We start from the raw sequence: 12,534 nt of genomic DNA, 5'->3' as shown, positions 1-12,534 counted from the left end.
CATTTTGAAATAATTACGTATTTTATAGTATCCAAAAATTTGAAGCGGAAGCTTTAACTTAGAATTGTGTAATTTTAGTACTCAGATCTTCATTTCTGAAAAAGTAATGTTCAATTTGAGGAAAATTAATTTAAGGAAGAATTTTATATTTCATAAAAGCGAATCACAATATGCATATATAAAAATATACAATCTAAAATCTTAATTGACACCGTATCTTAGTCGTTAACCTATCCATCCCCAATAAGAAAAAAAAGATCAACCTGCTCCTGAGAAAGTAAAAACTTCTAAAGGCCAGCAGGCACGTCCACCGGCATTTGGAAAAGCTTCGGTGTATCAAGACGGAAAAAAACCCCGTGGAATTCCGCAAGAGGCGCGAGGAAATAGGGTGGCTGGCTCGCAGAGTTGGCACGTACCCCCTCGTCAAAATGGACGGGCTAAGCCCGTATAAGTCTAACGGGATTTTCGATCGTGGGCGGGCGGGGTGAGTGCAGGCCGCGGTTCGGTGGTGGCTGTATGTAGGGGAGGAAGGTGTGCGGGGGTTGAACGCGATGGTAAGGGCACTGTGGAAGGGGGTGGCTGGGAGTCCTTCAAGATGGCGGCTATAAGGGATGGTTTAGGGCGCGTGAGGGTTGCGGGTGAGGCAATATATCAGAGCTAGAGGGAGCGAGAGGAAGAGAGATCCTTGTGGAGGGTTGCTTCACCCCCGATGATGGCCGTTACCACCCGCTTCGCTGGTCCTTTCCTCTTCTCTCTCTTCTTCATCTTCCGACCCGTCTTATCCTTCCTTTTTCCTTTCTCTTTCCTCGTTTCACGTCCGCGTATCGCCTTTTCTGCCTTTGCTCACCCTCGATCAAGACCATCCCCCCCCTCCTCTTCTCTTAACTCGTCCCGGTGGAGCCCTCGGGTCCGTTCACGAAAGTATAAACGTCAGAGGAGAGTGATGGAAATGGACGAGACGAGGGGGAAGAACGGACGATCGGGAAATAGTGGAAAATCGAATGGTTGAAGGGTGGAAAGTACGAGAAGGCGGGGATGGGGGACGACGACAATTCGTTGCTTCCAGGGATTGAAGGCTTTTCGTTCAGCCGGGCTTTCTCTCTTTACCTTTGCCGCGCTGATATCAGGGGCCGATGGAAATATGCCAGCCGGAAGTCGTCGAAACCGGTAGCCGCCGATGCTTGTTGATGGATTCGTGTAAACGTTCCGAAAGGGCTCTCCTCTATCTCCTCGATGAAGGGAAATGCGATCGACGATGCGTTTTGTTTCGGAGGTTCGTGGAAATGGCGGTAGTAGGGAATGATGGAATATGGTTGAAAGGAGGTTTATGATTGCTTTAGGAGGAATTAGTTACGTGAACTAGGAAATTGACAATTAACCCTTTTATATATAACATGCAAATGTATGGATGGTTATTGCTAGATTAGGGATACTCATGGAATTTCATATTTTTATGAATGTAATTAAAGAAACCTATATAGATATTTATTTCATGCAATATGTATTATAATATATATTTTACTTTAGATATTGTTGAATTATTAAATGAGTAATCTAAATATTTCCAGAGAACGCAAATTTCTTAAATATAATTTCTTAAATGTAAAGATCTTACAAATAACGTTGAAAACAGAAATTTCTTATTGAATCTGAAACAGATCTGTTAGGTTATAACATATAAAATGCCCAATTCTGAATGATTCATATTTCACTAGATCCTAAAAGGAATGAAGATATTTATCATTTATAAATATGTGAAAAAGGGAAATCTCATGATACACTAATACATTGACGAAGATAAAACTATTTATTAAAAAAAGAGACTTTAAAAATTGATATAACAAAACCTTCAACTTAGCGTATCCACCCCCCTGAATCATTAAAAATATGGCTACCATCAAATTCGTATAGATGCACAATAAGGACACGATGCTGCAAACGTTAATCAAAGGGACATATCGAAACCCAAACATTCGGCGTAAACGTTCGAAACCGCGCGATTTCCAGCGGGCAGAATAATCGTCACGTACAAGTACGTCGTAAATCCAGGCGTACCAAAAGCGGGCTAAGTGTCGCGGTCGGTTAAAAGGCATTATGATAAATTCACGAGGAATTTATCGCGCGGTCGGTATCACGAAGGACCAACCTCGAAAACGATAAAGATGAAGGCAAAGAAAGCAGAGGGAGGAGAAATAGGCTAGAGGAACAAGTTAAAACGAAGATAGGGAAAGAAACGAACACGCTTATAAAGATTTCAGCTCGCATCCAGTCACCCCTCGCGACGTATCCAGCAAAGAGGAGCGGTAATGAGCTTCAAATTCCTTCCCCTTGGCGTGTACTTTAACCGCGTTTCGCTGCGTTTTTCCGCGGCACGGAGCAGAGAGGTGGAATTCCTAAAAGAAATCAAATCCAGAAAGTAAATGAAAAAAGTAGAAGACAAGATGAAAATAAAGTAAAAGAGAATCAAGAGAATAGCGGTCTGGAAGGGCGTGACAATGGCCGACTCGTTAATCGACGTCGGGATGGAAAACGGGCCGAGGAAATCGCGTATCTCAAAGCGGTGCGAGAACGCGGCAAGAAATTTCCCCGATAAAGGGGAAGAAAAACGAGCGGGGACGAAATCTCGTGGAACGGAATCGCCGGCTTTTTCACCTGCCGATCGTTCCACCCACCTTCCACTGAGGTCCTCGAGAAGCTCGTTTTCATCCCTTCCCTTATAGCTCGAGTGTTTTCGACCACGCCAAATCTCCGGGAAATTCTAAGTGAACGAAGAAGAAAAAAGAAAAAGAGGAGAAAACGTAGAGTGTAGAGAAAGAACCGTAGCAAGAGAAGAATCGTAATCGGTGATCTCTGGTGATCCAGAGAAAGAGAGAGAGAGAGAGGAAGCATGAGAAATTATCGAAGAGGAACGAAGAGGAGCGAAGTCTTCGAAGCATAAAAGAAACGGGAGGACCTCGTTTTTATTTCTTCGTCGTATTCCGAATAAACGGGACGGAGAACGGTATAAGTAGACGAGTGATCGAGAAAGATGAAAGAAGGAAGAGAGTCAGAGAGAAACAGAAATGGTTGGAAAAAGATGGGAAAAGGGAACGGGACGAATGAAAAGCTTCAAGCTTGCGGTAAACATCGAGCGTGTAATTCGCTCTTTAAAGAACACTTGGACGATAATTAAGCCGGCATGGGGGCACGCTGCAGCCTGGTGATAAGGGGCGAAAGAAACGCTGGTGCAACGAGGATGGAAACTCAGATCGAAAGAAGACAGAGGAAGGGTGCAGCGGAGGGTGCAGAGGAGAAGTGAAGAGAGGGCGAAACGACGGGTTCCAGGCACCGTTGAAAAGATCTTTTTCCGTTTATTTTTCGTGACCATGGCTCGGAAAGACACGTGGTCTGATTTTAATTAGCACCGGGCTGCACTCACGGCACAGCGCGCGCGCAGCCACGGATGTAGAAAGAGAGAGAGAGAGAGAGAGAGGAAGAGAGGGAGAGAGAATCCTCCGGGCTTAGAATTTACCTGTCCCCAGAACTTCGTTCGGTTTCCTTTCCTCTTGGCTACCCCCTCGCTAAATCCGCAAAATACTCCCCGCTACGTTTCTTTGGCCATGTTCTCGCGCTCGGTCAAGAGGGTTAATCCGGCAGCGAAATTCTCGGTTCTTTCTAGCCAAGAGAGACGACAGCGGTTTTGATAAACGTTAATTCGCGGTGTTATGTCACGAGGATCGGGAAAACTACGTCGAGGATATACAATTTTTGGCAGTTGCTAGGCTGAGCAGACTTCTGTGTTCGAATTTCAATGAAAAAGTGAAATACTTTCTATAACATTCAATAAGAAAAATGTTTCCTACTAAGCCTTTATTTTTACCTTTTTAATTATATTCATAAAAATATGAATTTTAAATATCCGCGATCTAGTTATTAATGATCCAAAATGCATTTTTCATATGTCTTTTTTCTAGAGAATATATATTACGATTAAATTTAAGATCAATTTTGAAAATAAATAAGCAAGTGATCAGATAATAGTATTCGGACAATAGTATACCCTTTTACCTGTTCATATCACTCTCATAAAACTTTCTCTTAACTAGAGTACTGAGAATAATAGTAGTCAGTCGATTGCCATTTTTCATAAAATAGCGTTCTGTGATTATTGTCATAAAAAATTTATTATATTTTTTGAATCATAAAAATGTATCGCGTCAAGGAGTGAACATTTCTAAACCGTAGTGTACATAAATGAAATATAACGAAAACTACATTATTGTTAACTAAACTCCATTACCTATTCCATTTAGTCAAATCAGTTTCCATATATTACATCATAAATCATCATAGTAGATCATCACCATCCTTTCAGAATCACCTCCAATCCCCAACTCCTACAACTTCCCTACACAACACCCACCCTCCCAACAAAAAAACTCAAATTTCCCCCAGTTAACTTTACGTACAGGTAAATGTGAAACTCCGCCACATTAGCAAAGCCTGGCGAACAGAGATCGACACGTTATTCAGAATCGAATAACGAGTATCAACGAGAGCAAATTGCGTGTCCGTCTCCTCTTTCTTTCTCCCAGCTTCTACCCTCTCTGTCAGGTAAAAAAAAAAAAAAAGAAAACAAAAGGGTGACGATTCCCGGTGGCTTTTCTTCCCCCATTCGGTGAGCAGGGGGTGGGCGCGATGCTAGGGGTTGAATCGTCGCGCTCACCGACGTTTTATACGTCGTCGGGTTTCATGCGACGGCGGTAATTTTTTTATTAGCTTGAAAACCACTCGACTCGTCGTCGTCGTCGTCGTCGTCAACGTCGTCGTTGGCGTCGCCGTGGTCGTCGTTGGTGATCGTTGTGCCGCTGTTAGTCGGCGAGACTCGCCTTCCAAACAGGGTTGGAAAAAAAATCATCCAACTTCGTCTTTCCAAGTAGACACTCGTTTTCCTCTCTTTTTTTAATCTTCGTTGCACCCTACCATGAGCGTCCCTTCGCCCTTCACAGCCACCCCCTTCGCCGTGGATGGTCGAACGGTGAAAAGAAGCACGCGTTCATTTGCCTTATTAAGTAGTTTTGCAGGAATTAAAAGCGTGTCGCTTTGTCGTAGTTCGCCCTCTCCATTGTTCCGTTCTCGTGGACTCGTTCCGTTCGTTTGTTTCTGGCAAGAAGTGCCGACGAAAAACCTTGAAAAAGTTCCCGCCGGGCCAGCCACTTTTCCCGGGACACGGTGAGCCCTGCGTTTTAAGAGTTGCGAATGACCAACCTCATTTACGGCGGCTTCTTTGCCTTCGAACACCCGGTCTCCGGGTAATGCACGACTCTCTTGTTTTGACGTTATTGATCACTGCTTGAATGGGTTAGGGTGGCTTTTTGTTAGGTTGTTTTAAGACGCTAGCTTTATAGAAGTGGATATGTATAAGTCTTTGGTAGAACACTTTTTTCTTGATACAGATTTCGTAGATTATACATTATATGTTTACAGATGTAGATTTAATTAATTTTTGAGGTGTTTTTCTTTCTTAGCTGTTTTGTTTCATTCTTTATATCTAATCAAAGATAATCTGATATGATGAAAATAATTTCAATCGATAATATAATCGATAGTATAAATTCAATATATAAATTCAATAAATATTATATTCACTAAATGATACAAAATATTTATTCAAGTGTTATTAAATGTTACAGCAACAAATAATGAAATTTGTAATAATCTGTTATATCAAATAGGAAAAAGATATATCGAATACGACATCATTAATACGTTATGTTAGGTGACATAAAGAAGTTCTGTTCCTTTCTGGTTTAATACTATACTTTCTTCTTGTATGGCGGCAGAACTCGTTTTCCATGAAAAATCAGCACCTTTGAACCTGACCCATATAATTTTTAACGCGCGTGCCGACTTCAACTTAGGTGAAATTGAAATACTTTTGCCGACAGGTGACGGTATTAAGAACTTAAGACTTCGAACAACCCCTTTCCGGTTCTACTGGTGCTTAGAAACTCTTACAGCGCAATAAACTTGTTTCGTGTACACGCGCTGTTCATTATAATGAATCGTGGAAACGCGTGCGCGGGAAGTACCATATTCTTTCATCGTCACTAAAGTATTTGTCTGAAAACGTGTTAGAAAAGACTGATAACCACTTGTTCTTAAAGAAAAATGAGATATATTTAATTCTGTAATAACTCACGAACAAGAAGAATACTAATATTATTTATATATTATAGTAAAGTTATTAGTTAGTAAACTTAGTTCTGAATATAGTAATTATCCGTTCCATAATATATTAATTAATATATTAAAATTATATATGTATATAATTTCATAATATATTTATATATTTCAGTTGCAATTAAATTCTCTTTATATTATATAATGAAATTATTATATTAAAGTTATAAATAATTATATAATTAATATCAAGTTTTATACAATATTTTTCATTCAAATTTCACCTTTTCTGACATTACGATTACCATCTTAAAATAGCCATTTTGTAGCTTTATAAATGTACATTATAAATGTATATTTTCAAAGATTTGAATGATTTTCTCCAAAATATATTTGACTCACCTTTTGTACTATATCCTCTTTGATGTATCTTCTATTTTGATTTCTTTGATAGAAATGTCATATACTTTAGTCGTCGGTAATACCAGCGTCAATACTTGTTGCATAAAGAAGTAATTTAGAATCACACGATATGGAAAATGAGAAACTTGTTGCGCGTGGAATTTTCATTTTAACTCAATTGGAAGGTAACAAGATGTCTCTAATTTCGTCTCTCAAGCTTTTTTTAAATTAAAACAACTTTAATATACCATTTATTTAAGTTTCCTTGATAAAATTAATTTACTCTTCGTAAGAAAAAATTATCAAACGAAACAAATGCATAGTAATCGAACGTTCCACCTACTTATATGTCAAATAATTACGCGGAAACGTAATGTTCGTCAAAGGAAACCCTCGCCCCGGTTCGATTTAAGGTAAAGGCTGACAGGAGAATTTGTACAAAGAACAATTTTTACCGTCGATCACGACATATCGTCCTATCAGGACGACAGGCACAGAAGCCACCCTCCAGTTGGCTCTTAGTATTAATGCAAAGGAAGCCCTTGCCTCCCTGGCTCGCAATCACCGACATAAATAAATCGACCTCCCCGTCTATTTCTCTCCCCATCGCGTCGGCCCAGAATCCCTGTACTCGATCAGACATCGAAATACGTCCGCATAAAAAGGAGAAGAAGAACCGATCGAGGAGAGGACCGATTGTTCCACTCGTGTAGATCGGATCTGTCGTTAAGCCACGCTTACTCTCTGCCAATCCCACGGACGATCTGTAATCAGAACGACGTTCGCGATTTATTTCAGACGATTTTATCGCTGATACAACGTCACGCAATATGCTCAACCGTTATTAACCATTGAGGATCGAATCTTGGAACTTTAACGATGATTTTAGGCATATAGAAATTATTTTGTTGGGGTATATGAAATTTGATTTATACTTAATAATTGCTTCTTTAAATGTATCATATTTGTATTTAAATTATTCAGAGACGAATTTATCGAAAGTAGGAAAAGATAATTATTTCTTATTTCACATTGTTAGTTGTATTTACGCAAGATATATTTATAAATATTAAATGAGACACTCGATTCAAGGCATCGTATAATTAACCACTTGAGGCAAGTATTTATCAAAGTCAGAAGAAGAGAATTACATACTTCTCATTTCTAATTCAGTCGCAGAAAGTATTTTAAAATGCTCGAAGAAAATGATATTCAGATTTTCTATACACTTATACCTTTTATCATTTTTTAATTATACTTGAATTAAATAGTGATAAATGTCCTAATTTCTACGTGATTCGATATAGCTTTAAATAAATTTAAAACGATAATGTCTATGTTTCACTTTCAAATTTATGAAACTAAAATGAAACTAAAAATGATTCCGTAATAACATTTCATTTTTAACATTTACATAACTATAAACATCATGAAATAAACGTTGCTGTGCACATTAATTCTTCTAATTTCGCGGTGGCCACAAGTTGCTCTTTAGGGTTGAACGGTTCGCAAGAAAAAAAGAGTATAGAGCGTCTTAAGTGAAAACGAAAGCGTCTTTAGAACCGACTTCGCGCGCAGCAGCGATAATTCATCGAAAGAAACCGGGGCCGAAGTAACTAAGATAAATTTTTGTCCAATGGCGGTTTCACTGCAGGAAGGAGAAACTGGCAAGTTGCAGAGGCGAACGTTCACGATGAACACTTAAACAGCAGCTTCCATCGTTAGTCTACGAGCCATTAAGTAAATTATGCAAGTCCTGCCTCCGGAGTCCTTGGACCGGTGCAAGAGTAAACTTTGACCGTCGTCGTTGAATCGAGGCCGATCAAATTGTTTTTCATCTCCTTAATCCTCCTCCCACCACTAGGAACACTCTTTCAAACTTATATTACCGCGCTTTCGACTTTCCGGGGGAAGTGTGTCTAGTGGTACTCGATTCGATCGAACAAGATCGCAACGAATAAGAAAGAGACACGATGGAATTGTTTCTCGTTACGAGAGTTTGTTGCGGAGAGATAGATATGAAATGTTAACTTGTTGCTTGATGATCTTAAGCTATATTTCAGATCTTGATATAGATCTTGATAGGTAGCAGCGTGATTTGGTAGTTTGTGGTAGATGGTTTAGGGGTTGGGAAACATTGGATTTGTTGAAGTGTATGACGATTTAAGAGAATTTTGTTTACGTTGTAATATTAATTGTACCGATTACGAATAAAGCGTTTTGTGTATAATATTAATTATGTTATATGTTCACCGTAATTTATTACGCTCGTCATGTTAGATCTGAATTATTATTCGTGTCACGTGAATAAGGCAACAGGTTGTGAAACATATAAAAAAAGGTTAAAACCGTTACGAAGGTTATGTAGTTCTTAACATCACGTAGATATTATATTCTTTTTTAACCTTTCACGTTCCCAAAACCTGCTAACATTCAAACACTCTAAAATGATCCTTTCATAGAATTAACAACCGTTCCATCGAATAAAATACGAGCAATCCAGCTTTTACTCATCGCAGAAAGCAATTTTTCCGCTTGATCCTTTGATCCCAATTTCCATACCGTGGTCAATCCACCGGTTCGGATCTACAGCGGATTATCAGCAACCGACCGTCAAGCACGGTCACAAGAGGGTCGTTACCGTGGCAGCCTCGCGACTTAACTCCCGGCAATTAATCTCCCCGCGCTAATTATTTAGCCGGTTAGCAGGAGTTCCGTGCGGCCGAACGTAGTTCCGTTATCAGATGTAGTAGGGGTTCGTTCGAGAGGGATCGCGAATAAGTCGGTGCAGGAGGATGAGGTGGAAACTACAAGGGAGGATGGAAGCTCGACGTGGGACGTCGCGGGGGTGATACGGGAAGAGAGGTAGCGCGCGGTTGAGGTTCAGTCGTGCTCAGGAGGATACACGAGGGGTTGAGGCTCGCGCAAGAGTAAATTGATTAGAATTAAAGGGTTGGCTGGCAGGTGCTGCTGCCGGGTTACTACGGACCATAAGAGAGAGAGGTCGACTCATGCGACGAGAGGGTGAGAGAAGCAGAGCTGAGGAACCATAGAGAACATAGGAACAGAGAGATACGAGGGAGGAAGGGAGCTAGGGTACAACGGTGACCACAGCCTCGACGCTGATTGGTCGAGTCAAGTTTGTGGCAAGATGGCTGGCTGGTACTGGTGGTGCTGCTGCTGCTGCTTCTCTCTGCCGTTCTCTTCTTCTGTCTCGCTCTCTAACCCTCTCCCACCCTCTCTTCCATCGTACTAGGCAGCAGCCCGTACTCCAGTTTCTTCTCCAGTTCACCTCAACCTCCTCCTGTGTGCCTCGTCCTCAGGCTTCTCTCTTCCCATCGTACTAGGTTCCCTTCTACGGCGGTCTCTAAGATGCTTTATCTATGTGCCAAATAGATGTATGTACGTGTACACGCCTGTTCGAAACAATGCCGGGCGTGCAACCACCCCCGAGCTGCTACCAGCCACCCTTTCTGCGAGCACTACACTACCAGCGGGTCTCTCTGCCTCTTACCTCTACCATCGTTCCACACCCGCCTCCTGGCCCCTGTCCTTTTCCTCCTTGCCCTATCATCCCTTGCGTGCTCTCTCGCCTCAACCCTTACCACCCACATCCACCTCTTTTCTCTCGCCCAACCAACCACCCACCCCTGCGTCGACATCGTCACCATTTCTGCCAACGTTCTCCGGGTCCTCCCGATCCTCCCCTCCTATCCACATCGCTTTCGTGTCCCTCGTCATCGTCATCTTCGTTCCTTCCTGCCGTACCCTTGCTCCCTCCCTCTGTGTCTTCCTTTCTCTTCTCGTTTCTCTGTTAGCGTCGCGTCCTATTTCCATCCCGCTGTTTCCACCCCTCGGCCACGATGTTCGGCCCGCGTTCGGCCCCCAGCCATCCGCGAATGCGAGAATACCGAGCCGGCCTCAAAGAGAATGCGATAATACGAAGAACTTCGACTAATGAGTTAATAGTTGGTGCCTCACGTTATACCGTCACACCGCGGGTACTTTATTCAACGTCGCCCCGAGCAACGAGATTATAACGCGGGGGCGGTTGTGAAATACACGTACAGTTTGCTTTCAATGTTTTAAGCGTGTATACAGTGTACATGTGTATATATATGTTGAATATGTTAGTGTCCATGAACACATAGGTGAAAGGTATAGATACATTGTTAAGAAATGTAAGTAGAGCCACGGATAATCGGAGAAAATCGTGTCAGCGAGTTTTCACTTTCGTCAACCCGGTGTCGGTCACCTTTTTGCCGCCACGTTAATTGACCCCCGTTCCACCGTCGCTGAATTTTATCTCCGTTGTCGGGAAATTCGTTTCCAGAGAGGCAGGGGTTGATATTAAAATCGTGGTAAGGGAGCTCAGATACCCGGCGAGGATTACCTATTATCGAATCGACGACGAACGTGTTTTATTGGGAAATGGGAATGATTTAACAAAGATCCCGGCGCATGTCGCGATTAAAGTTGTAGGTTGGATTCTGGTCGATTGGTTCTACATGTATGTTGATTGGATGCTGGTTATTCGAGATGTTTTTCGTGCTTCATATTTCTTTTTTATTAATATTGTTCGCATTTTCTTTTTATTGGACATTTAAAATTTCAATGAAAATTTCTACATGAATACATTTGTATACATATGTTATATATGTATTTGTATACACACACACACACACACACATAGATGCACATTATCTGTATTCATACAAGTACATAATTAGCACTTGTGCAATATTTATTTTAAAAATCACTAAAAATATCTCCAAATTTGTTATGTCAATATCATTTGATAAACCAAGATTTTACGAACATTTAGAAAATTCAAATTAACATTAAAATCCAAGCTATTTGTTATTACTTCAATACCATTTGATCTTAACGAGATACAGTCGTTTTCCCTACGTTATTCCTAAAATGAAAATAATAATGTACCTAATTTCAATAATTCGTTATATCAAACTACTATCTTGTTTCTTTATCTCAAATAAAATTTGCCGCTACCTAATGTAAAATAATTGAATGTAGCCGATACGCAAACACTAATAAATAAACACATCTATCCTGTACTGTGTCCAAAGAAGATAAAAAATAGCTAAGCGAAAAAAAGAAGAATACGAAAAGGTGAAATATAAGATATAAACATTAGAAAAATAAGAAGAAACGAAAGTGAAGTTTCTCTAGAAAAAACTTCCACGAAGCTAATCGAAAAGTCGGCGTCGCGTATAGCATTCCGTAAACGAGTTAATCATTGGCAGTTCGTGATCGAGGGAATTTAAAAACAAGCGACTCACGGGCAATAGGCCCGGCTGGTCTAAGAGAGAGAGAGAGATCGTTCTCGAATTTACATTTCTAACCGCGGCTAAGAAACGGCACGTTATGGAGATTGCGAAGGTAAACTGCGCGATATCAGCATATCAAACGGCCTCTTTGAGCAGGCTCTCGGCGGGCGAGCGTGTCGGCGACAGCCGCGGGGCGCTTTTTAAAACGCGCGGCCCGCAGAAAACTCTCGGGCTGGTTTCGAGTGTGTGCACACCCGTGTCGTGTCGTGTCGTGCCGTGTCGTGTCGATTCGTCGTTGCCGTCAAGCCACGTGTCGAGGATAAAAAGAGCCGAGCCGTCAGCGCGAGAAAAGTGCAACCAATAATTTTATTTTCCGCGATAAAGCACGGGCTCTCATCGCGGCGACGTTCCAGGGTGGCACGACTGTGGAAAGGAGGCGGTGGGTCGCGTATCTTTAGTAAGTAAACAGAGCGCCTTATGAATTTTAAGCAGCGCGACGAGGAAAGTACGTCGACCTTCTTCTTCTTCTTCTTATCTGACCTTCTTCCTCCTATCTCTGCCTCCTCTTTCGACATCGTTTCATGTTCTCATTCAACTTCTTCGTCATCTCCCTCCTCTCCCTTTGTCGTGGTTTTCAATAATTTAATGAGAACGAGCAAAGGCAGATAAGTAAGCTGTAAAG

This window comes from Bombus huntii, chromosome 6 (genome assembly GCF_024542735.1).
Source record: "Bombus huntii isolate Logan2020A chromosome 6, iyBomHunt1.1, whole genome shotgun sequence".
NCBI classification, from domain to species: Eukaryota; Metazoa; Arthropoda; class Insecta; order Hymenoptera; family Apidae; genus Bombus; species Bombus huntii.
The sequence above is the reverse complement of the archived record's forward strand: the minus strand, read 5'-3'. Positions refer to the sequence as shown.